The 25,071-nt window shown below is 33.9% G+C and overlaps 1 protein-coding gene across 1 annotated transcript in view; it reads left to right on the top strand.

Moving 5' to 3' along the window:
* Gphn (gephyrin) overlaps positions 1 to 25,071 on the top strand; it is an 837,950-nt gene that overhangs the window by 250,134 nt on the left and 562,745 nt on the right. The window lies entirely within an intron of this gene.

Genomic DNA, 25,071 nt, shown 5'->3' with positions numbered 1-25,071 from the left:
ACCTTCTTCATCTCGTTTGGTCATTCTTGGTTTGCAGTTCATATTGTCTGGGAACAGGTTAGCCACCCCCTGGCTTTTTCTGAGCCTCTGGAGCATGTAGTAGTTTTCCATTATTTGCTTTCTGCATATGAATTTCCTTATGGCCTAAATGTGTTTCTTGCATACCACATAGTGTTGAATTTTGCTTTTTTAGATTTGTAATTTTATTTATGTATTTTTTTTTATTTATTTGCCTTTTGAGACAGGGTCTTGCTATGCAGTTCAGGCTGTCCTTGAGCTCACTTTCTGGCCCAGGCTTTTCCCAAACTTGCAACAAGCATCCTGCCTCAGCCTCCCAAGTGCGGGAATTATAGGCATGCACCACCACACCTGGCTCTTGGATTTTGTTTCTTAATCCACTCTGCCAATCTATTTCTTTAAGTAGTCAATTGAATCTATTTACATTGTTGGCTATAATTGACATGTATTTACTTATTTTTGTCACGTTATTTTCTTGTTGGTTCCCTTCTTTTCTCCTGTATTTAATTGTTTGCCTTGTTTGGTGGGTTCTTTCTGTTGTCATTCTTGGAATTGTGGTCAATTTGATCCCTTTCTATAATGCCTTTTCAGTACTTTGTGTAGTGCTTTTTTAATTGTCATGAATTTCTTTAGTTGTTCTTTGTCATGGAAGTATTTTACTTCTCCATTAAACTTAAAAGAGAGTTTTGCGGAGTATATCAGTCTGGGTTGAAATTTGGTTTCGCGCAGGACTTGAGATACTTCACTCCATCCTCTTCTTTACTTGATGGTTTGTGATGAGAAATCTGCTGTTATATTCTGATGGGTTTTCCTTTAAATGTGATTTCTTTCATATCTCTAGTAGCTTTTATTATTTGTTCTTGTGCTGAATTTCTGGGATCTTGATTATTGTATGTCTGAGTTTAGTTTTAATTGTGTTAATATTATTTGGAGTTCTGAATGCCTTGGTTACTTGAATATCAGATTGTTTCCCCATATTTGGGAAGTTTTCTGTTATTACTTCTGCCCATATTCTCTTTATGTAATTTGTGTTGGCTCCTTTCCCATTAATGCCTTGTAGTTTTGTATTGTTCATCTGTGTATCATCTTGCAGCTATTAAATTATTTCCTCAACCTTTGTTGTTTTTAAGAGATTTATTCTTTGCTGGACACTAGCTGCAACATTGTCTTCAAGGTCTGAGAGTCTATCTTCTCTTTTATTGAAATGGTTTTGCCAACTTTTAATCGAGTTTTTGATTTCCATTTGTGATTCTCCTGTTTTCAGCTTCCCAAGTGCTGGGATTACAGGCGCACACCAACCAGTCTCAATCGCTGTCTCAGTGTGCCCCAGGGGTGGGGCTGGCATGGCACACCAGGGATCAAACTCTCACTGCTGTGCTCTGCCTAAACAGGTGCTTTAGTCCACTGAGTTTTTCTGATCTGATTTTTCTCTATACTTTTCTGTAGTTGTTTCTTTACTTCAGTTGCTATTATTTCAGAGATTTTAGGTGTGTGACTTCTAATTTCTTCTATGCTGATGTCTCCTGGGTTTGTTCTGGGTGGGCTTGGGGCCTGAGATTGCATTTTGCTCCCTCTTTTTGTCATTTTCTGTTTTAGAGAGAACTCCTTACTTCAATTTCTGTGATACTTTTTTGTCAAAGTTTGTATCACTGTAACCAGAACCTTTGTGTAAAGAGTCTGTTCTTTAGGTATGTCCCCTATGTCAGAGATTCTTGTTTTGTGTGTGTCCCAAGAGTTTGCCTTCTCTATTGATTGAGAGGAGATATTTGTTCCCATTTTAAACTGTCTTCCATCCTTTAATATAGGGCTTTGGTGAGATTATTACCCAAGTGCCTCCCAGTGTTATTACCCAAGAGAAGAACATGTGGTTAAGGCAGACATGTTATCCTATTTACAGTAGTACAATTAGCGATACTAATAATACCTAATGAAATTATAAATTATAAACTTTAGCAACTAATGGGTTTGTACTTTAGACCAAAGGAGCAAGCATTATAGCTACATAACAAAGCAGATACTAAATTGGGAGTTTATATTTAAATTAGTTCTCCTGAGTTCTGTCTGGGTTCCTCCCCTTCCTGTACCTGAAGTCTTTCAGGCAGACCTGTTCACCCATGTTACCTCCTCCCACCTCCATGCCATGAGGATCCCCACCATAGGTCTGGGTCTCAGGCTGAGCCCTGCTAGGCCTATCAGTATACCTCAGCTCATCAGGTCTAGTTCTACCGAAGTCGTACTCGAGTGCCTGGGCTGCTATGCTCAGTTCCTTCCAGCTGTGCCCCACCAGAGTGGACTGGCTGGGCCTGGCTGTTGGGCTTTGCAGCTCTTACCTTCATACATTTTTTGTTTTGTTTTGTTTTGTTTTGTTTTGTTTTGTTTGTTTGATTAATTGATTGACTGATTGATTGTTCTTTGATAACTAGGGAAAGCTAATTTATTTGGAAAATTTTCCTTAGTTAACCTAGGTTAATTACTTATGTAGCTCCTTACCCCAATAGTAAATGACTAGATTGACTTTTTTTTTTTTTGGCTAGAACTTTTCAAAATAAAGTCTCAGATTAGACTTTTAAAAGCCTCTTCAGGCTAGCTACATATAAACATTGCATTAGATGTTTCCTTCAGTACATATACATCTAAGTGAATTTTTCTCTACTTGAAGTCCCCAGATTGTCTTGAAGTTTGGGGGCCTATCAGAAAGTGATATCCCTACTTTTAAGCCTAGGAACCCTGTAAACTAGGTATCAAACAAAATTTTAAGAGAATTAAAATTAAAATTTCATAACAAAATATTAAGAGAATAACAATAATTAATACACTGTGTATTGTTATGTTCCAAGCAATTACTCAGATTATAAAACGTAAGCCAAAAAGATTCTTAACAAAACAGTAACAGATAATAACAAAATCTTTCAATGATCTAAAGCACAGTAGCAGTATAGACTGAATGTGCCATATGTTTTATACTAGTAATTTAGCTAAGAAAAAGACAATTGAAACTTTTAAGTCTATCTAAAGATAGGACATTTTTTTCTTCTAGTATTTTAGGAAATTCCCTGCTCAGATTTATCTAGCTTGTGTAGTTGAACACAAAATAAGATTATTATGAGAACTCTAAAGATGTTTAATGTAATACATTAGTAATGCTTTTTACTGGAATTTCTCTAGTTGATTCAGAAAACATGTAAAATCAATAGGCCCTAATTTAAAATTGATACCTCAGAACATGGTTAAATGTACTTTTTTCTATAGGGAATAGTTTTAATTTATTCAACAGTTGAAGAAGTATGTAGAATAAAAATTTTAAAATACTATCTTAAATTTTATCAGAGTATTCTAAATAATATATGTGCTATAAATGAGTTCTACTTGTTTTCTACTAATCTACAATATTTATTAAATAACTAAATTTTATTTTCTATAGTAATTTTCTTGTGCCCCAGTCACTGTACTATTACATTTATAGAGATATTAACTTACATTAATTTATTTCCTCCATTAAATGAATGAAATAGCATTTTGACCTCTCAAGAAATGCTTATATTGAGAAGTTGTCGTTGTATATACGAGAATATAAGCAGTACTGAAACTCAATTATAAAACCACAATCAGTGTTTTTTGTTCAGTACTTTTGTGCAAAACTTTAAAATGCATTAACAGTGAATATTTGGTCTTCTGAGACAGTATTTTTGCCTGTAATTCAATGTGTAATGGCTGTACCCATGGAGCACATTTGTCCTTTGAATTTAAATAGAAGTAAAAATTGTTAATCTATAGTAGTAGCAATTAATATTTTTGTCTCATTTGGTACAAAACATTAGTGCTTAAATGTCTAAGATACGGAATATTAGAGAATTCGAATAACCAAATATTCCTGAAACTCAGTGGTATGTTCAATAATAGAAATCGTCAACTTCCCTTTACTAACTGTATTTAATTAATTTAATATTCATCTGAGTGATACTATATGACAAGGTTTTAAGTGAAGCTTGCATCAATGATCTGGTTCTGGGAAATAATTTTGAAGTCTGTCTCAGCACCTGAAACCTTATAGAAGTGAGCATGTGACTCATGGATAACAGACATTTCCTTCTGAAGTTGTCCTTTTTTATGACCAAATATTCTATGTGTTCTTTATCTTTTCAGTAATAGACTTTATAGAGCTATTGTAATAATATTTCTTAATGATATCTTTCTGTGTGATTTATGATTCTGTATAATCCTAAACTGTGTATATCTAAATTTATTCAGATATTTCTTGGGCTGGGAAGATAGCTCAACGGCTTAAGCACCTGTCTGGCAAGTACAGGTCTTGAGTTCAATCCCCGGTACCATGCAACACACACACAAAAATCCAAACAGACATTTTTTTTAATTGACAAAGTAAAAATTCTAACAAAATTATGACTTATGAATGTTATCAACCAATATTATGATATAAAATATTTTTATATTCACATTAGCATATTTTTCCTTTTTCTATTTTATATCTGAGTAGAACTATTAAGATGATGACTTAAGGGCAGTATACTGTTAATCTATAAAATGTGTAAGAGCAAAGAACTAGATAAGGAGGAAACAGGTTAGCATGATACCAAAATATGTGGGCTGCTTAATGGACGAGGTAAGCACAATGTCATTCATGGCAGAGCTCACTTCAGGTTCTTATTTTCGAACATTTCTTCCTTCCAATTTATCAAAAATATAATTAGTTAACATTTGTGCATAAACGTTAATGTCTTTCTCTGTTATAAGTCATATGAGCACAAGGATTGTCTGTTTTATTTTCTTCTTTATCCTCAATTCCAGCGTATATTTAAGTACATGATAGTAATTACTCAAAAAAGTATTTGTTAAATATATTTATGAATTGAAATATTTGTGTTACAGTTTAAAGTAATAAGTACATAGTAGGGAGGTCTTGTGTATTTAATTTGCATATAATCCGAATGAATATTCAATTTATAAGTACATGTCAATATTTAATATGTTATTTAAAATTTTTGCACCTTTTTATTGTTTGTTCCCAGCAATACTGTGAGATAGCTGGTAATATTATTTCTATTTTTAGAGCAAGCAATGTGGTATATAGGTAGGGAAAATTATTTTCTCTAAATTCACATAGGTTATTAAGTGACAGATCTTGGTTTACTAGCTATGGATAGTGACATTAACTTTGTATGGTGTACCAAGTCTTAGTTAATGATGATTGCATAATTATATATGTTATATATGTAGTTATGTACATAATTATTTAAACCCAGAAATAGGTATATATGTAATATTTTTAAGGTAGGCTGTGGAGGAAGATTTTTTTTACTATACTTTTTTTTTTTTCTTCTGGTACCAGGGATTGAACTCTGGACCCTGTGCTTGTCAGACAGGCGCTTATTCTACTGAGCTATCTCTCTGACCCCTTTACTATACTTCTGAATTTTAAAACTATGTATATGTGCACCTTGAAACCATAATGTTAGATAAAAAAAATCAGATACGTAACTTTAAATATTGTATGGTTTCTCCTATATGAAAAATTTGTTATTATAAGTAAGGAGAAAAATTAAAGATTGATAATAGAAAAACAGGAGACAGAGCTTCCTCAAATGGGAAGGGGATCTAGAGATAGATCAATGCAGGAAGGAGAGGAGGAAAAGGGAAGGGAAAAATAAATTAAGATCTGTTCTTTATATGTACCAACTCCATACAATGAATGTAAACATGTACTGCAAACGTGCTAATAAAATATGAAAAAAGTATATATATTATCAATTCTAAATAGTAATTTAAATGAAAATTAATACTAACTCATATAACAAGTTAATTTTCCTACAAATAATCATTGCTTTACAAAAATTTATTATCAATATTTGATACTACTGGATTGGGGATGTGGTTCAGTAGCAGAGCTCTTCCCTTGCATGCACAATGCCCTGGGCTTGATTCCCAGCACCACACACACACACAAACAAGAATTTATGCTGCTTTTAGTATTTTTTAAGATCTCTGTATAGCTGATAATTACTCCAATTGATAGTTATAAAATAAAAATAAAAATTTTATTTTTTATAATTTTTACTCATTTTAATGAGAGAAAAGATAAAATAGTGATAAAACAGTTTCAAAACATGTTAGTATGACATTTACAATAATTAATACATTGCATGTTGTTGTCTTTGTAGTAGTTATTCAGAGGACAAGATATACATGATATCTTATCTAAACAATACTAGTACAAACTTTTATTCTCAGTGAACTAAGAGAAAGTAGCTATATATCTATCCTAACTATTTTTTTTAATTTTCCTGCTCCCTTTTTTCACAACAAAACTGTCTTTTATTTACACTTTTGTGAAGTTAGTAATGCCTGACACTAAGTTGCTGAGCAACTGACAGCAAACCTTAACCAGAGAGGATGTTCATCTCAGAAGTGAGGTAAATTGTTTGCTTTAGGCATATTCTTTTTTTTTTTTTTTTTTTTTTTTTTTTTTTCCAGTACCAGAGATTGAACTCAGGATCTTGTGTTTGCCAGACAAGTGTTTATTCTACTGAGCTATCTGCCCAGGCCTACACTTGATAAGTTTCAAAAGACCTGTTTTCTGCCTCATTAAGAATGGTGCTCTATATTACTCAGTTCTGTCTGTGAACTAAATTCTTATTTTTATGTTTACCCTTAAACGTTATCAATTAAAATTTAATTGATACTTAAAAATATACAACTTATATACTCTAATATCATACAATGTCACGTGTTTTGATATATGTATACGTTCTATAATTATAAATCAGGAACAGTCTCAATATTTGTCATTTCTTTGTGGCAAAAACTTTCAGAATACTTACTTTCTTGTAGCTTTTTGAAATATACATTAGATTTTTGGCATCCTTCTATAGCTATCCTACTGTTAAACACAATAGCAGAATTTCTTGCTTATATCCAACTCTAACTTAGTTCCCACTGATTAGCTTTGTTTTTTTAATGTATTTAGTACAGGGTCTGCAGGGTCTATAGGCTCTCACTACATAGCTAGAACTCATAGCAATTCTCCTGTTTTCAGCCTCCTAAGCTCTGGGATTACAGGTGTGCCACCCCCACCATGCCTGGTCTCAATTGCTGTCTCAACTTTGGTGGAATGAAGTTTTTAGATACCACGAAAAAGTACAACCATCCACTGGTTGTCTTTTTCTTCTTGGCTTAACATAATACTTTCCAGTTCCATTCATGTTTTTACAAATGATATAATTTTTTGTTTTTATAGCTGAGAAATATTTTATGGTTGTGGTATATGTAAATTTTCATTATCTGTCAGTTGATGGGTACTTCAGATGTTTTGATTTCTTAGCTAATGTGAATAGTGATGTTATGAATGTCAGAGTACAGACTGATTTCATTTCCTTTTGATATACATGCAGTAGTGGGATTGCTTGGTCATATGATAATTGCATTTTTCGTTTTTTGAAAAACCCCAGTACAACTATACATAATAGCTGTGCTAATTTACTTTTCCATTAATAGTATGCCAGAGTTCCCACTTCTCCATATTCTCACCAACATTAGTTTCTGCCTTTTTTATAATAGTAGTTGCTACAGGGATGAGGTAATATTTCATTCTACTTTTCATTTACATTTCCTTGATGATTACTGATATTGAAAATGTTAACTTCCATTCATTTTTGCCACAAATGATTTCAGTCTTCTGATGGATGTCTAGGTGCTTTGTACACCTAGAAAGATTTTTTTAAAAACTTAGCTATTATGAATTGGGCCACTATAAATATACATGTACATATATCACTGTATAGTACATTGTCTTTAATTCTTTAAGGAATATGCCAAGGATCAAGTGGTACTCTTATTTTTAGCTTTTTGAGGAATGTCTACACTGATTCCATAGTGGTTGTACTGCTTTAAATTCCCACCAACAAAGTAGGAGAGTTCCTTGGTTCGGCATTATGCAGGATTTTTGTTTGTTTGTTTGTGTGTCATAGCTCTTCTAACAGGTGAGCTGGAATTTCAAAGTAGTTTTGATTTGTATTTCTGAAATAGTTAAAGGCACTGGATATTTCTCCATATATATATTTCTTTATATACTTACTCTCTTTTTCTGCTATTATGGGAAGTATATGCTTTATTTGCCCAGTTCTTTATTGCATGATTAGTCTTGGGGAATATGTTTATGGATTCTTTATATATGTAAGAGATTAATTTTCTATTAGAAGAATAAATAGCAAAGATTTTTCTCCCACTCATGTAGATTGTTGTTCATTTTGTTGTTTCCTTTGCTATATAAAGCCTTTTTAATTTGATGTAACCCTATTTGTTGATTCTTGATATTATTTCTTGTGGTATTAAGTCCAATGCAGGATGATTTTGCATGTGCTTATAAATTTAAGTATTTTCCCTATGTTACCTTCCAGCAATTTCAAAGTTTCTAGTTTTAAGTACAAGTTTTTGATTCATTTTGACTTAATTTATTATTATTATTATTATTATTATTATTATTATTTTAACCAAGGACCAAACTCAAGAACTTGCACTTGGCAGCCAGGTGCTCAAGCCACTGAGCTATATATATCTCCGGCTTTCATTTTGACTTAATTTAAATATAGGGTGAGAGATAAGAATCTAGCATGAACCTGGATATCCAGTTTTCCAAGAGTATTGTAAAGAATTTGATTTTTCTCATAAAGATAGATAGATAGATAGATAGATAGATAGATAGATAGATAGATAGATAGAAAGAAAGAAAGATAGATAGATAGATAGATAGATAGCTTGATAGAGGCTCCTTTGTAGGATTAGATTGTTGTAGGTGCATGGATTTGTGTGTTCTGCGCTGGCCCATTGGTCTACTTCCCTGTTTTTATACCAGTACCATGTTTTTGTTACTGTAGCTTTGGATTTGCTGTATAACTACAAATCTGTAATATGTTCCCTCTAGTATTGCATCTATCCTCCAGGATCATCTTTGAAATACTCCTTCCCTTTCTATTTCATGAAAATGTTTGATGAGTATTGGTTTTTTCTCTTAACAGTTTCATAAAATTAACTTCATATATTAGTCATGTTGATTAGCTATTCTGCATCACATTGTGGGTTTCTTTTTCTTGATAATGATTTTAGGTTTAATCCTGGAAGCATCTTGAAATAAATACGCAATTTTAGTTGAATTTACAATATTTTCTAAGTCATGTCATCTAAAAATAACTGATTCATGTGCTAACAAGATACTGCTGGTATAATTGCTGTTTTTCTAACAACTGATTGTTAAAACTTAAATCCTGCATAACATTTTTTAGAGTGATAATTATGCGAAACCTAGAAGGGTATTCTGTTTTTGATATACACATAAATAGATAAAAAAGCCACTAGTTCCTATTTAAGTATATCAATATTCATCCATATGAAAATATACAAATTCAATCCCTGGTTTTGCAAAAAAAAAAAAAAGAAAAAAGAAAGAAAGAAAATGTACAAGTTTTAGTTTATTATAATTTTCACTGTTTTACTCTTTAATAATGAAGCATAAACTTTCATAGTACATATGAAATAAATATTTGATGCACAGAACATTAAGATGTGTGATGAGTTTCCTATAGTAAGCTGTGTAACCCACATATTTTTACCATTCACTAAATTAACAGTGCAATACAGGAATGTATTTCCAGTACATTGACTATATTTAAACTAATATAATAACCTGAGTTATACCATTCAGTAGGTTTTTTAAGTTAACCACAAGTAAGTTGATGTAGCTTTTTTCCTCAAGAGATCTAGTCTTTCAATTGTCTGAAGTTAGTGCTTTTCAGTAGATGAATGTCAGTAAAAGCTATAGGAGCCTAAAAGAATTCTCAATCAAATCAGTATTGTGTTTCATTTTGATTGGAACAGATCCAAATGCTAAAATTATTCAATTGACCATAGCTCTAGGGCAATGATGGCAAACCTTTTAGAACTTTTAGTGATAATGAACAGCCCACTGTGATATTGTGTCATACATTCACCACCATTACTCTAGAAGAATTTGTCTTAATAAATTATTTTGTTCTCTTTACTCTTATTAAACTCTTCAATTGTCAAATCTTCAAACTGTAAATACCTCAAAGGGGCAAGACCCACATCTCCATGTCATGTACACTTTCTAAAGTGTTCAGCAGTATTCTGTATCCCATGTATCAGCATTCTGTATCCCATTCAGTACCTTTGTTCAGTATTGATAAGGCCTGAAAAATTATCTTATAAAACCCACCAGTAAAATATAGCAAAACTGAAAAATAATGCATACAGTATTAATTTCTGTGTCTTTTCATAATTTGTATGGTTTCTTTAGCTGTCAATTTCCAGTTTCATTCTATTATGATCTATTATGTTGTATAAGATTGTTTCAGTACTTTTATATTTATATTTTATATTTGATAAATTCATCCCAATACCAATATATAGTTCCTTGTTTGTCTCTTCTGATCAGTTTTGAAGTCTATACTGTTGGAAGAGTATAGTTACTCTTTTAGGCTTCAGCTACTTGAAGTATCATTTCAAAATGAATGAAGAGATAAGTTGTTTTCATGGCAAAGAACAACTAAAGAAATTCAGACCACCAAAGCAACTCTACAAAGAGTACTGTAATATATTCTAGAAAGAGCTAAAAATGACTACAACTTCAGGAGCAGCAATAGAAGGGAACCTCAAAAGAGCACAAACAACGAGGAAAAGTAGGGCACCAATTGTAGGAAAATAATATCACAAAGCCAAAGCCAATACATATCAGTTACAAACACTAATGTAAATGGCATCAACTCACCAATCAAAAGAAGCAGACTCAAAATACACATTCTTCTCAGCTGAACATGGGATGTTCGCCAAATAAACCATATACTACCATACAAGCATGCTTAATTAAATGCACAGGAATTGAAATTATCCCATACTTATCATTTGACCATAGTACAATGAAATTGGAAGTTGTTAACAAAAGAAATTGCAAAAACTCCATAAACACATGGAAATTAAACAACATCCTGAACAACCAATGGGTCACAGATGAAATTAATCAATATTTATAATTAAATGCAAATGCAGCTACAATTTATCAGAAACTGAGGGACACAATAAAAGCAGTCCTAAGTAGGAAATGTATAGCAGCGAATTCTCAGATCAGGAAAATAGAATGAACACAAATAATCTTGTGCTACATCTTAAACTCCTAGAAAAGAATAACAATGTCAAGCCCAAAGCCCAACAAAGAGAAGAAATTATAAAAATCAGAGTAGAAATTAACACAATGGAGATGAAAAAAATTAAAAAATAATGAATTGGAGAATTAATTATTTGAGAGAATAAATAAAATTGATAAACTCTTATCCATCTTTATCAGAAAAGGAAAGAAAACTCAAATTCATGCAATAAGGAATAAAAAGGGTGAAATCACTACAGATTCCATAGAAATTCAGAAGATCATCAGTACCTACTTCCAAAATCATTACTCACATAGGATGAAATGAACAGATTCCTAGATGCATGTAAATTACCAAAGCTGAGTCAAAAAGATATAAAAATTGTGAATAACTCAAAGCCAGTCAATGAAATTGCAAATGTAATGAAAAACTTAACCAACAAAGAAAAGCGCAGGTCCTGATGGTTTTGCAGCTAAATTCTACAAGAAATTTTGTGAAGATTTAATACCAACTCTAGAAAACCCTTCAATGAAATTGAAAAGGAAGCAATTCTCACAAAAATATTCCTGGAGGAAAGTAGTATTCTGATGACAAAACCAGAGAAAAACCCAACCAAAAAAAAGACAACTATAGATTTGTGTCTCTATGAACATAGAGACACAAATCCTTAATAAAATACTTGCAAATAGAATGTTGGAAGTCATCAAGAAGATTAAACGCCATAACCAAATGGGATTTATCACACAAATGCATGTATAATTTAGTATACACAGATCAGTAACTATAATGCACCATATCAACAGAGCCAAAGAGAAAAATTACATGATCATCTCAATAGATGCAGAAAAGCTTTCAGCAAAGTTCAACAGTCATTCATGACGAAAATCCTAAAGAAAATTGGAATAGATGGTCTTTATGTTAGCCTGATAAAAGCCATCTATGACAAACCAACAGCCAATATCATACTAATTGGACAGATAATAAAGGATTACACTTTAAAATCAGGAGCAAGACAAGAATGTCCACTGTCATATGGTGGCGAGCCAAGAGGGTCCTGATTTTGCCTATGATGCTGACCCACAAAATCAAAGGTCTTGACCCAGCACCAAACCTTGATTGTATTCATGAAGAAGGGAGTTGCTTGAAGATGAGTGAATGAGAATGGTGAGAAATACATGAGTGCTCTATGCTGGGATTGGTAGGAGGCCTTGAAGTCTCCTCTAGAATATATGGAGAACATGCTATACAAAGTAATCTGTGTAACACAGTTGAGATAGTGTAATGTTTTGGTGTGGATTCTTCAGCTCTAAGGTGTAACTTTTATACCCTGGGAAGTTATAGCCTCTTATCTTAAAGTCCAATTCCAGCCAACAGGATGCCACAGTTCTTCCTGCCTGGACTCACACATGGTTTTTTGGGGGCACTATGGGAGGAAGTTGGGGGGGGGGGCTGCACTGTAGTCCTTGCTTCAGAATTCCATCAGCATCAGCCCCTTGAGTAAGGAGACTCCTTAAAAAACTAGGACTAGAAATTCCATTCAAGCATCAGCCCCTTGGCTGGACCAATTTGCATTGCTTAAAACCAATTGAAGGAATAAGGAAATTCTCTAGCCAGCTCTGTACATGTCAATACATGGAAATAGGGCCAGGCTTAGTGAAAATGTAGATTATTGCCCTCTGTCAAGGAAAGTCATTCAAGTGGTTCTCCACAAATATTTGTTGTTTTATTATAAAGTATAGCTTTATAGGATATAATAACCTAGTATGGCAATTATTTTCTTTCAAGGCTTGCTACCCTGTTTTTAAAAATTTCTGTTGAGAAATCTGCTGATATTCTAACAAGTTTGCCTTCATAAATGACTGCACTTCTTTCTTGCAGCTTTTAATATTCTTCCTTAGATGTAGAATTTTGGCAATTTGAGTGTATTACATTGTGGAGAAAGTCGTTGCTGGTCACATGTATTTTGCTTTCTAAATCCCTTCAGTATGTGGATGTCCATGTCCTTTCCAAATTTGGGACATTTTCTACCATAAATTCCATGAGCATGATTCCTGTGCCATAAGTCTACACTTCTCTAAACCTCCTTCTCTAAACCTATGGTTCCTAGATTTTTAGCTACTAGTACTGTCCCAGAGCTCTTATATCTTTATTAGTACCTGGGTATGGTAATTTATCTACCTTGTGTTTAATCCCTGCTATTATTTCTTCTGCTTCTTCAAGTCTTTTAGTGATACAGTCCTCTGCATTTTTTTTTACTTATTTAGCTTATCATTTCCAAGTTTTTGTTGAGTTTTCAGAATCTCTATTTCTTTATTGATTGTTTTCATATTTTGCATTGTCTTCCATAATACTTTTAGCTGTTCATTTGTATCTCCTTGGAATTTGTTCATTTTCAATCATTCTTTAAAATTCTTTGTCAACATTTCATCAATTTCACTATCTTTGAGTCATTTACTTGAGAGTAATGAACTTCTGGAGCTGTTATGTTGCCTTGTTTTGTCATCTTTCTGTTTCTGTTAGTATTTTCACATTGTTTGAATGGGTAGTTCCTCCACTTCTAAGTAAAATCCTTCTCAGAGAACAGAATTCTCATGATGTTTCCTGGGATTTGAGTTACTTGTGTATTGTTAGCTTTCTTTCCAACTGAACTTATAGCATAGTTTCCATTATTACTTTGCTGTATTTGGTATGGTTTTACCAAAAATGTGTTGTGTTGGAACCTGAAAATCTTACCTTCCCTATAGATCTCAAAAGAGTTAGGTCCTTCTAAGTAGTTCAGTTGGTCACATTACAGAGAACACAGTTCTCGAGGCATGCTTTTTGTGCTATCCAAGAAGTTTGTTTATTTTTGCAAAGAACAATGAAGTTGACGGACCTATAGCTAAATTACTTCCAGCCAGAACATCTAGGCAGAGTAAAAGAAATAAAAGCCATTTTTTAAAAAGAAACTTAATTGCAAAACTGTATCTGCTCATATATAATGTGATACACATTCATGCTGTAAAAGAAATTTGGTAAATTTCAGCCAAGTTGCAGGGTACGGTATCAAAACCCAGAAATTATTTGTATTTCTAAACACAGACAATGAAGATTCTAATTTCTGAAAGTTGAACCATCTATCTGAAAAGAATACATCTCTAAGAATAAATTTAACTAAGTATATAACAAACTTGTGCATTCACACATATTTGTATGAAATTTATAAAACATTGATGGAAGAAATTAAAACTGACCTAAACAAGTAGAAAGGCACTCCCTACTCATGGAATGTAATACTTTGCGCTGTTAAATTTTTAATACTACCCAAAGTGGTCTACAGATTCAATATAATACATGTCAAAATTCGAGATGCCATTAGTTATTGTAATGGAAAGACAAAAGCTGGAATTTTTTTGAAATTTCAAGGGATCACAGATAGTCAAAGCAAGCTCAAAATATTGGAAGATTAGCACTTAACAATTTCACAAATTACTACAAAGGTTACAATAATCAAAATGATGTAATATTGTTACCACACACTCAGATTTGTGCATTCAATTTTGTTTGCTTGTTGCTGACTAAACCAAAGGGGAACATTTATTGTGATGGAAAGGAAAAAACTATATTCAAAGTTAGCTCCAAGAAGGTGGAAGGGTTCAATCACCATCTCAACACCTATACAAGAATCTTTCACAATAAGAAACAGAAGAAAGGGGAAATACAGTAAGGCGATACACATCTCCAGACTTTGTTAATCTCTCCCAGACATCTTTAGCTCTCTTTCCTGTGGAAAGGAAAACTGAGGCCCAACCATCTAGAGTTAGCACTGACATTTTCTGTGACTTTACCTGGGATAAGGAGAGGAAGGGATTTCCTCTACAGGGAGGATGTTTGGAGAAACAGCTTGTCTCTGAAAGAAGCTACTCTCAGAGATGACCCAGGCCGTGGAAACCTGAATAGACCCAGAGCACAGGCCCAGCTAATGAGTGAGGCAACCCGGGGCCCATGGGATCATGAATAGACCCAGGTGCAGGCCCGGCGAGTGAGTGAGACTGCCCGGGGCCCTCCAGATCCTGAATAGACCGAGAGCGCAGGCCAGGGCGAGTGAGTGAGACAATCGTGGGCCCACAGGATCCTGAATAGACCCAGAGCACAAGCCCTATGAGTGAGTGAGATGACCTGGGGCCCACTGGATCCTAAATAGACCCAGAGCCCAGGCCTGGCATGTGAGTGAGACCACCCAGGGCCCACGGATCTTCATTTGACCCAGAGTGCAGACCCAGCACGGAACCCTTCAGCAGAACTCCCTGCAAAGAGGCTAGAGGCAAGACCCACCCAGCTGATTCAGGAGCAAAACATCTTGCCAGAGACACGAAGGGTTCAGCTCTAACGGCTACAGCAGAAAGAAATGGAGCACAGCAACCAGATCCATACAACACCCACCTGGAGGAATCGGAACTTCATAGATCCGGACCTGGTGCTAAGGTAATAACTCTATTTGAGCTCTACACCAAAGGTCAGAAGACAGTGGTATACAACATGACAAAGAGAAGGAACAAAATGCAATCTCAGGCCCCGAGTCCACCCAGTACAACTGCAGAAGACACTAGCACTGAGGAAACTGGAAATCACATGCCGGATATCTCTGAAATAATAGCATTGGCAGTAAAGAACTGCAGAAAGGTATAGAAGAAATCAGATCAGAAATAATTTCAGAACTAAAAAATTCAGTGATAACTATAATCAAAGAAGTACTAAGTGCTTCTAAAGAATACTCTGATAAAAAAAAAATGGAGTAGAATATAAAAATGATGGAACCCCTGAATAAGCAATTTAGGAAAGAAATAGAATCTATGAAACAGGTTCAAAGTGATATACAGGAAATTAAAACCTCAATCACAAGCTAGCAAAACCGTTTGAGGGAAAGTAAAAATAGACTTTCTGACCTTAAAAACACCATTGCAGCTAGTGAAAAAGTAAGAAAGGATCTCTTAAAAACAACTAGGATGCAGGAAAAAATAATTCAGTACCTGCAAGACAATGCAAAGATGAACAGTGTGAGACTAATAGGCATCAATGAGAAGGAAGGAATCAATACAAATGATATAAAAAGAATATGGGCAGAAGTAATAGCAGAAAATTTCCCAAATATGGGGCAACAATCTGACATTCACATAACTGAAGCTTATAGAACTCCAAATAACATCAACCCAATGAAAACCACACCCAGACATAAAATAATCAAGATCCCAGAAATTCAGCATAGGTACAGTATACTAAAAGCCGCTAAAGAAAAGAAACAGATCACATTTAAAGGAAAACCCATTAGAGTAACAGCAGATTTCTCTTCACAAACCATCAAGTCAAGAAGAGCATGGAGCAAAGTACTTCAAGTCTTGCAAGAAAACAAATTCCAACCTGGACTGATATATCCTGCAAAACTCTCTTTCAAGTATAATGGAAAAGTGAAATACTTCCAAGACAAAGAACTAAAGAATTTCATGATGACAAAGCCAAGCCTACACAGACTACTAAATGATATTCTAGAGAGGGAACAAATTGATCACAGCCCCATGAATGAGAATGGAAAAAACCCACTATATAGGTCAAACAATTAAACACAGGAGAATGAGAGGTTAAAAAAAAAAAAAAAAGAAGGAGAAGGAGGAGAAGAAGCAGCAGCAGCTACTCTCTCAAGAAAAAAAAACAAAAATCTAACATTTAAAGCTCAGTTTTGCCATGCTGCTTAAATTAGCATAAAAAACAGTATATTCTGCAATATATCATGTCTTGAAACACCACATTACCCATCAGTGTTTTCAATTTTTTGTTTTTTAACATTTTTAAATCATAAATACCTAAAGACCCATGGAAGTAGAATTTATTTTAGTCATTATCCTCATCAGTGGAACAAAATACCTAACACCTGAAACTTAAAGGAAGAGAGGGCTCTTAAATTTTTTTTTAATGTATCTGTTTAGAGACAGGGTCTTGGGAAGCAGCCTGCACTGACCTGGAACTTATGGAGATCCTCCTGTGTGTGCCACCACACTCAGCCAAGTTTATCTTGGCTGGTGGTTTCAGGGTGTTAATTTCATGGTCAGCCAACTCCAAGGCAGAAGCAGTATGATGGAAGGGCCCCCATAAACCTTGCATCATGGCATCAGTGATGAAGCAGTGAAAAAAGGGAGGAAGGAGCCAGGAGTAACAATACGTATCTCTAGTTTACAATTCCAACTGTTTCCCCACTTCTAACAGCACATTTAGTTATTGAACTCATCAATGGATTAAGCCATTGATGAATATATTGCCCCTGTGATCTTATCAGCTTGCAAACATATCAAGTGTTTGGGGGACATTTTAGATCTAAATTTTAGATCAGAATTGAAGATCTCAAAATGAGCTTATGCATGTCCAACAGTTGATTTTTAACTGGGGAGCCAACTCATATTTGTGACAATAGCTTCTAGGAAAAAGTCTTCTCAATAAATGGTCCTAGGCAACAGGATTTCCACATGCAAAAGAAACTAATGAAAGCTACACATTGTGCTATGTCAAAGTTTAACTCAACATGGGTCAATGACTTAAGTGTAACAGTTACAATCATGAAACTCTTTAAATATAGTAGGGCAAACCTTGGATTTAGCAGTGGTCTTATGTAAGACATTCTTAATACAGGGCATCAATAAGCAACACAGGAAAAAAAATTGGTAACTGAACTGAATTTTGTGCACCAAATAACATTATCCAAAAACTGAAATGATAGCTCAAGGGAGAAATGTGTGGTGAAATTGCATATCTGACAAGAATGTAAAATACAGAATATAAATTAACTCCTGAAACTCAATAGCAGCAGCAACAATATGAAAATCCCACTTAAGAATAAAGTAGGCAGAGGACCTGAATTGATATTCTTTGAAAGTTGTACATTTGGTCTTTGAGCATATGAAATGATCTTCAGTATCCTTAGTTATTACAGAAACATTAATATAAAAGCAACAATAGACCACATCCTACCCTTGAGCATGGTCATTTATTTTTTTTATTTTTCTTATTGAGAAATAAACATGAATGAGACAGTTTCACAGCTGATTAATAGGACAGTTTTGATAATCAACACATTGTACATCTTCTTAGTGGTTATCCATAGCACAAGAAGCAGACAGGATATTCTGTCCAAACACTGTTAGTACACCTCTTTCTTCTCATTGAATTAAGCAAAAGTAGCTGTAAACCAATCCTAATTATTTTGTATATATAAATACAAAATGATCTTTCCTTTGTATCCTTTTTTTTCCTGTCCTGTCAGAGGTGAATATTCTATTGGCATCTAAGTACTATAGGTGTTTGAATTCAAGCAAACGATCTAACACTGTCTAACAGTCTAGAATATTAATGGGTTATCCTCAGAAGTTATTGACTTGAGCCTTTTACAGCTCATTGTATTAATATGGATTTACTTTATATACCTCTTTTTTATACTTTTCTGCTGGATGGTTAAGACCAAGATATAGCAAGACCTATATACCAAGAAATGTAACTTTTGTATCTGATAAGGTCAGTCAAGCACTCTCAGGATTTATCGTATAGCCTTGTACCGCCCTTTGTACATCCTTTTGTCAGTGTCAGACATGAAGAGGAGTCACGGCCATTGCTTGACCAATTTGCTCTCTGTGAAAGCTTGAGAAAATGTTTTTTCTCTCCACATGACTCTCCCCAGGCTCACTTTACATCACTGAACACATTCCTCTGTGGCTCCATCATCTTCTTGATCAGAAAATCTGGAGCACAACTGAGTTACATGTTGCTACAGTACAGGTTCTCCTATGTCCTGTGTCTTCACTGACCTTGAAAGGCTAGGGCCAAAATGTTGGTTGACCTTGCAGCCCTTCCTTTTCTCCAATTTTGAACTGTTAACTTAGGTGGTTAACCCTCCAGAAGAAAAGCTAACTATTGACCTGCAATATATGCAGTTCGGTTTACCCTATCTGTCCAAATATCAAACATTTTGGTATATCATGGAACAAGTATTTTCCATCAGATATTGATATGTTGAACGTTAAGTCCTTACAGAATATGAAGGAAAAATAATTATATAAAAGTAGAAATAAGCATTTACATACTTTTACAAAGAAATTTAGAAACCTAACCATATACGGAAATGTAATTCCTTATACTAGGGAGACTATATGATATTTACTCAGTGGTTCTGGTTTATTTCACTAATAAGTATATCTTCAAGGGGCATCCACTTAAATATGAACGATTCAAGTTTATCATTCTTTATAGCTGAGTAGTACTCCATTATATAAAAGTACCACATCTTTTTCAACCATTCCACATGTGACGGGCATCTTGGTTGTTTCCAAGATCTGGCTATCACAAGTTGTGCTGCTATAAACATAGGTATGCATATATCACTATGATATGATGCTTTCAGTTCCTCTGGGAAAATTCCCAGTAGGGGGACAGCAGGCTTGAATGGGATATCCAAGAGCATGGCCATTTAAAAAAAGAAAAAAGTATTAGTGATACTGGAGAGAAGCCGGAACCTCATATATTGCTAATAGGAATAGTTTTGCAACTGTGAGAAACAACTTACTAGTTCCAAACACAGAAGGCCCATGCAATTCTGCATCATTGCATATATGGAGGTTTAATAAAAATATATGATAAATACTTGCATTTTTAAAAATTCTTGTAGTAAAAGGCATACTGCCATTAATCCCTCTGACAATATTCATAATTTGAATGTCTTACCATCATTCTTCCACTCTAAGATGTAGTTCTGATGTCTTCTTTTATGATTTTTTGAGGTGTGATAAAAAGTATGTCAGCAGTGCTTCCAGTTTTCATCCAATGAAAAGGTAGGCCCCAAAACAGTAGAGTGTATCATCTTCTACTGTATTCACAAATCAGGCACTGTGAAAATCTGGCTCTTCCTCCTAGTCAAAATGGCCATCAAAAGTAAACATTTTGAGTTGATTCAGGATAAAAAAGGCAACCATTACACATGACACTCACCAAAAAGGACATGAGAAATTGCTTTAGAAAGAGGAACGATGAGATAAGTATGTTTGATGAGAAGAGGTTCAATAACAGTGTGTCTTATGCTGTAATACTTTTTTATGTAATACTTTTTAAAAATTAAACCTGTAACGTATTTTTAGATTATATCTTGTCAACCCAAAGTAATTGAAATAAGAGACTCACAAACATACTTTATGCAAGCGTTCATTGCGCCATTATTCACAATCATAAAAAAGAAACAACTCTAGCATCTATCAGCAGATGAATGGACAAACTTTACCCAGGCAGAAAAAGGAATTAAATTCCACTACATACTATTGCACAAACCTTTTAAACTTGTACTTACTGAAATTAGCTGAAAACAGTAGGATTCCACTTGATGAAATGTGTACAATAGGCAAATTCATAGACACAGCAAATACATTAATATTTACCAGGGGCAGGTGCAAGAGAAAATGGAGAGTTATTGCTTACTAGTTATAGTTTCTTTTTCAGGGTAATAGAAAGATTTTGGAAACAGCAGTAATAGACAGTATTCTGCATCTAATTAATCCCACTGAATCACACACTTTAAAATGTTTAAAATCCAAGTTTAGTAAATATAAAGTTTTCATACCAGATTAAAAAGGAGCACAAAAACGTTTACTCCTGAAGCTGAAGTTTATTTTTAGATTATCACATATATTTTATTGTTGTATATGTCTATTTTATGCTATTATCACATTGTACTGATTGCTGTAGATTTGTAGTAATCTGATATTAGGAAGTAGGGATTCAAAATCTTTTCAAGATGGTTTCACTATTCTGTACCCCTTGAATTTCTGTATGAATTTTATAATCCTCTTATCAGTTTTCTACAACTGATTTTTTTTAATGGCCAGCTCAGTCCACTCTGGGGGTGACGCTTGTGTGGCATTTGGTGCTGGGGATCCAACCATGGTCCCTATGTTTGCCTAAGCTTGCCTAAGCAGGTGCTTTAGACCACCGAGCTATCTCACCAGCCCCTAGAACTGTTAAATCTCAAAGGCTCTGCCACTTCTAGCCTTTGAAAGAAAATATTTTTTCATAATCATTATAGGTTATAACAATTCAATTACAAATGTATGTAAAGACTGATATAATGTTTGGCACATATTATATATTATATACAGATTAAACTTATTTAGTCTGAAAGTTGAAAACCTGAGATATTTCAAGATCTGAAACTTTGAGCACCAATGCACAACACAAATTAAAAAAAAAAAAAATTAAACACCTGCTCTCATATGACAACTGGTCACAGTCCAAATGCAGGTACAGGAAAATATTTTATAAAATTGCTTCCAGGCTATATGAATAAAATCTATCTCAAACCAAAATAAATACTGGTTTAAAACTGGGTCCTATTCCAAAAGTATTTCATTATGTACATGTAGATAGTCCCAAATTTAAAAATTGAGATCTGAAACACTTCTGGGCCCAGGCATGGGAATACTGAAATTAATACTACTATTGTATCCTACCTGCTCCATGTTAGATGTTCTGAATTCATGGTCTTACGACATCAGTGAATGAAATTCCAAATCAAAGGAGGAGAGTTTTATTCAAAATAAAAAGATGAAACTTAGCTCCTGTGTTTTCAGGAGTCCCGTGTGGGTGGCTCTTTTTCTAGGGTAAGTTATACAACAAAATCACAACATGTGTTAAACAATAGTCAATCTGTAGGATCATGAGTATTTTACTTAGCTAATATTGACCCAATAAGGAATCAAGGCAGGTAACAAAGGTATATGTTGAGCATTGTTAACTTTAGCTTATCTGTAACTACTCATCATAGAAAGAACAAAGGCATTCCTGGAAAAGGATGTTCCCAGACTTTCTGGTCGGCTACATATGCACCTGATGCCTGTCTGGGCTCACTAGACTAGGTGGTGATAAGGATAATATTTTCTCAACCTGCTCTTTATCTCTAGAGAGACTTTCAGGCTTGGCTATTGTGTCTCCATCTTTAGGCTTGTCTGTCTTCAGGTTATCCTACAGCCACAATCTTGATGTGTCCAATTTTCTGGACTGACACTCTCAAGGGTCTGATCCCTTCCATGGCTATTAATTTTATCTGATTAAACTGTCTATAATACTACTGTAATATCATTACCACTGTCACTGCCAGCGTGTAATACTTTTATACATTAACTACAGTATAAGAGAATTCCACCTCAGAGTATATCCATTGTTCTAAGATAGAAGTGTACATATACTGGAAAGAACAGTGTATTGTAGTTTAGTGTAGTGTAGTGTAGTATAATATAAGCCACTTTAAGAACTAGGCCTGAGTGTTGTTACCTATGGAATATTGATGATATAGTATATTCATAGATATTTGATATCTATATTTAACAGTGCTATGAAAATAGAAATGTCACTTTCAGAAATCATTTCAAAGGTCAGAGCAAATACTTGGTAAAGTTACAGTCATTTTCATTTTAGTCAGAAATAGAAAATAAAGCTGGGCTAAAGTAAGTTTAATCTTGAAAATTGCCATTAAAAAAAAAAACAAAACACTTGCAACTCAGTTATTTCCTTAGCTTTTTAAAAGACTGTTTCTGTTTACTGGATTTTTCTCAATATTTTTGTTTTTACCTCTTTTCTCATATATAAAAGCCCTCCAGTTTGCCTCTATTTTAAATCACTTGATCATACTTAGTAGCTCTACTATTAATTAGCATACTATTCATATACATATGCATATATCATATAGCCATTAAGTACAAATTAAAATATGTCAAACCACATGCATTTCTTCATCTTTTTAACATTCAAACCATTGTCATTGGTCAGGTATAGTGGTACAAGTCTTTATCCCAACACTTGAGAAATAAAGACAAAAGGATCCCTGCAAGTTCAGGGCCAGCCTGGACTACATAAAGTATTCAAGGTCAGCCTGAATTAGTGAGATCTATTTCAAACAACCAAAAACAAACATTTGGATAACTATTCTTGTAGGATGCTTTAATTATAAGCAGCCTATCTTATAATGAAAGGTGTTTTAAAACTTATTTTGGAACAATTTTAAAGTTTCTAAACCTTTCTGTACTTTTCTGCACTTCTGTATCCTTCAGTAATTTTATCACAGATCTCACTAATGTAGTTCACGCCTGGTTTTCATTAATATCCCAACAATCTGAACTGTTAATTGAGTCAGTTTAATAACATCAAATGAAAACTTTTTAGTTTTAATTTTAATCCTGTTACAAGAAGATGTGGATTTTTATTTTAATGACTTGTAGTTATGCTCTTTTAGTATTGTTCTACTTGCTTTGCTTTTTTGTCTTGCTATTTATCTTAATATGGTCTTAGTACATCCGTGATATGCCTTACACAGAGTTAAACTAATCTAAAAATTCCCTAGTATTTACAACATTCAGTCATGGTACTTTAAAAGACAATTCTCAAATCAAGATCTGAACAGTAGTTTCATTAGCAACAATGAATGATAATAAATATTAGAATTGTTCAATTAAAATTTAGTTGATTTCTCAGTTCATACTTTTATTGGTACAGGTTTGCAGTACATAATGATTACAATTTTTGCAGGGAGTTGTTTCATTTACATAACACATAACACATCTCAATTCCCTTTTCATCCCTTTCCCCTCCTCTCCTTCCCTGTTCCCTTCATCTCATGGTCACTTTCCTGTTAAATGATCTCCCTAATTCCTTCTGTGTCTTGTATTTTGTTCTCTGTATTTTGGGTTGCTCATCTAAGAAACACCAAGTGATATTTAAGCTATGTCTGTTTTATTTCACTTAACATGATCTCAAGGTATTCATTTTTCTACAAATGACAAAAATTTATACCTTATGGCAGAGTAGTACTCCATTGTGTATAAATGTGATGCTTTGTTTATCTTTTCATCTGTTGATGGATATATAGGGTGCTTCTAAGATTTAGCTATTATGAAGTATGCCATTATAAGTATCAGTATGCATGTATTGCTGTAAGATTATATCTTATAACTCTTTGGGGAAGATAGTAGAAGAAGAGTAACTAAAGTTTAAACCAGGGGGCCAGGGAGATAGCTCAATGGGATAAGTGCCTGCCTGGCAGATGTAAGGTCCTGAGTTCTATCCCCAGTACCTCAATAATGGAAGGAAGGAAGGAAGGAAGGAAGGAAGAAAGGAAGGAAGGAAGGAAAGAAAAGGAAGGGAGGGAGGGAGGGAAGGAAAGGAAAAGAAGAGGAAGGGAAAGAAGGAGGGAAGGAAAGAAAGAATCAGGATGTTTTTATTAATCCAAATTTATGAGAGTTTAGGATACTGACACATATTGAGAAATCCTGGTTGACCTATATATAGTAGTACCCTCTTCATATTGAGGTAATTACAAACTCAAGTAAATTGTAAGTAATGAAGTAGAGTGAAGGCAGATACATAATTTTGGAGTTTCACAGCTTACAGCACTTGCTAGGGATAGGATAGGTACAACAAATGTCCTGCCTCCAGTAGGCACATTTAAAAAGTAAAAAGCAGATAAAATTATTCACTTTAATAATTACAATATCCAGAGTATTATTTTAAGATAAGTGTTTTCAAATTGCTTTGTTTATATAAGTATTAAAATTTTATGTGTATTTTATACTTAATAGGTACTAATATCAATTATTTTATCTACTTACTAGTTCCTTTAATTATTTAATAATTACTAGATGTCTCTTTGTCTCAGTTGTCCCATTTTTTTAATAGACAGTTACAAGAATTAGATAATATACCCATATTGTATAAATCTTTTTTTTTATTTTTTTTTTATTTATTTGAGAGAGAGAGAGAGAGAGACAAAGAGAGAGACAGAGAGAGAATGAGTGTGTGTGGTGTGTGTGGCCAGCTCAGCCCACCAGGGGGC

This window comes from Octodon degus, unplaced genomic scaffold (genome assembly GCF_000260255.1).
Source record: "Octodon degus isolate 3935 unplaced genomic scaffold, OctDeg1.0 scaffold00007, whole genome shotgun sequence".
Classification (NCBI taxonomy): Eukaryota; Metazoa; Chordata; class Mammalia; order Rodentia; family Octodontidae; genus Octodon; species Octodon degus.
The sequence above is the reverse complement of the archived record's forward strand: the minus strand, read 5'-3'. Positions and strand labels throughout refer to the sequence as shown.